We start from the raw sequence: 2,763 nt of genomic DNA on the forward strand, positions 1-2,763 counted from the left end.
GTTCTCCCGAGCATGACGAGCCGTGCGGGGTTGGTTTGGGGGCTCGCGGGGGGCAAGGTGCTATGTCAGAGCTTTCAGCATGCAACGGCCGCTCGATAACAACACCTCCCGGATGAGGATCTCCCCCAGCACGAGCCCAGGCTCTTCCTGGCACTCTCCCAAGAGGGATTTGCTCGCAGATAAGAACAAAGAGGGGGAAAACACCCTTTGGGGTTTGCCAGGGCAGGGGGGCTCCGTTGGTCCCGATCCTTGCAAAGCCCTGGGTTGAGCGGCGGCTTCAGGCTCCTTGAGAACCACTCGGCGTGGAGCTCAGACCCCATTCGAACAGTGTTTGTTCACAGAATCATTTAGGTTGGAAAAGACCTTTAAGATCATTGTCCGAATGGGAAGTGCTGCCGTCGGGGCACGCGGTTTGGAACTTGCAGGAAGAGCTGTTGTCGCCTGGCCCCTGGCCAGGGCTCTGCTCCCAAAGCCCCGGGCGAGGACGCACGTGGGCTCTTGCTGCCTGCCCGTTGGTGTGTACAAAGTTGGATCCCGCCTTTCTGGATGGAGCAAAACGGGATTTGTGTCGGGAAGAGCCTTTCCCCCTCCATGGGGAGATGCAAGGAAGAGCTGCGGTCTTGGAAGGAAGATGAAGAAGCTCTCGAGCCGTTCTCTGAATTGCTGCTTTTCTTCAAGCTCGCTCTCCAGCCCGGCTGCTTCTTGCAGATCCGTCCTGCGATTTATTGCTCCTGTTGTTTCTCCTTTCTGCTACCAGCCTCCGATTTCTGGCCTGCCCTTCCTCGAGAAGGGGCCTTTGGCAGGCCGAGAGGCTCCTGTCGTGCCAACAAACATCCATCAGGAAGCTTTCCAGCCTGATTCGGCTGAAGCTGACTCTCAGCAGAGCTCCCCAAATGCCCGTGGCCTGTGCATTGACCTGGGATGAACTGCTAAACCGCAGCCAGCCCCCAGTTCATTCCTTCGGCTTTGGCGAGGAACAGAAACAAGCTGTTTTCTGTCCTGTTTCCAAACAGCTCCGCTCGCTCTCCACAGGGAAGCCTGGACGAGGTCCAGCCTGTTCCTCGGAGCTGGGCTTGCGAGGTTTGCCCTTTGTCCGCCCCATGGCAGGGCGGTGGGGCAGGGAGGGGGGTGAGGCAGTGCCCGGAGGGGCCTGCCCTGGGTGACGAGGGGTGGACAGAGGGACAGGAATGTTGGACAGGGAGGAGCTGAGGAAGGTCTCCTTGCTTTGACCTGGTCCAATAAAACTTCCTGAATTTAAGCTCTCCTGCACCTTGCTAATGCCAGGGCTTCTGAAGGGGCTGCCAGCAGCTTCACCCCACCCAGGCTGTGACACTGCTTCACGGCTTAGGCAGAGGTTTAAGCTGCACAACGCTTGTGTGAGTGGAGTCTTAGGAGCCTTTGGGATGCTGAGGCTGCCCCGGGCAGGCTGTGGTTGCTGGTGAGCACAAGGCAGAGGCTGGTCCTGCTTTGCTGAGAGGCTCCTCCGTTAGCAGGTTGCAAATCTTGAGGATAAACCAAGGAGGAAAAAAAAATCCATGTGGAGGATTCTGCTTTCCCTTTTTTTGCTTGTCCAAGTGATCAAATGCAGGTCGCTGGTGGGCTGGAAGTCGCTCCCCCGGCTGTGGCTGATGGTTCTCAGATGTTTATGGAAGTGACGTGAAAGTCTGAAGTATGACAGATCTGTTCATCCTCTGAACCTCTCCCTGCCAACAGGATTGTCGCCTCTTCTTGCACCCGAGCGGTCTCTCACCCTCCGAAGAGCAGATGGACTCGTGAGAGACCTTGCACAAGGTGCTGTTGCTGCTGTGGAGCTGTCAGAGATGCTCTCAGCTAACTTTAGCCAGCATCCAAGTCTCTCATTTCAGAGATAGATCAGAAAAGTGACCCATGGAGGGGCAGAGGGAGGTAGGAGAGACCTTGGGGCATGGTGGTGGTGAGAACTGCCCTTGCAGAAGGATGGGAGCTGGTCATGGCCACGTTTCCCCGCTGGCACGTGCCAGAAAGTGCTGCCTCCTCCCAGCCCAGCCACAGAGGGATTCCTGGTAAACCCAGAGAAACCGGGTTCTTGCAATTTTTGGCGCAAGAGGCGGCGTTGCTGGCCATGGCCGGCTCTTGGCGATGCTGCCGCAGTCCCACTTGTCAACGAGGCGTTGCACAAATGTGACCGATCAAAAGCAGAGAAACATCTGGGGGCTGTTAGGAGGAAGAAACAGGCTCCTGCCTCATCACAATGGCCAGTCAGCGAGCCCAGCCTCGGAGGAAGGCCAAGCAGAGGTGGAGTTGGTGTTTGGTTGTGTAACAGGCTCAGCCCGTGCTTTGCGAGCCTGTTTTTGAACTACTGTGGCTGGCACTAACCCCGTGGCCCGCTGCTGGGTCCCTGCCCAGCTGCAACACGCTTCTTCAGGCAGCGCTTGGGGTGTTTGCAGCATCTCCCACTTGCAGAGACACGCATGGCCTTGGGCTCTTGGCTGTGGGGGATGGATGTCCTGGCACGTTGAGGAGCCTGTGGCAGAGCAGAAATGTTGCTCTCCTGGCTCGGTGGTTCTCCTGGCCTTGTGTCCTGGCAGCGGGGAGCTTGAGGGTCAGAGGATGGTGGGAGGCTGTTGGCTCAGGCCGCTGGTGAAGCAGACTGGGGCGTGCAGGGGCGGCCGGTGGGTCCTGGGGTGCTGTGACCTATCATTGGGGTCCATGGGGGGACACGTGGATGTAGACCTGGTGGCACCTGCGGGCTGGCAGTGTGGGTGCTGGCGTGTCTCGGGTGCC

This window comes from Buceros rhinoceros, unplaced genomic scaffold, assembly GCF_000710305.1.
Source record: "Buceros rhinoceros silvestris isolate BGI_N320 unplaced genomic scaffold, ASM71030v1 scaffold8329, whole genome shotgun sequence".
NCBI lineage: Eukaryota > Metazoa > Chordata > Aves > Bucerotiformes > Bucerotidae > Buceros > Buceros rhinoceros.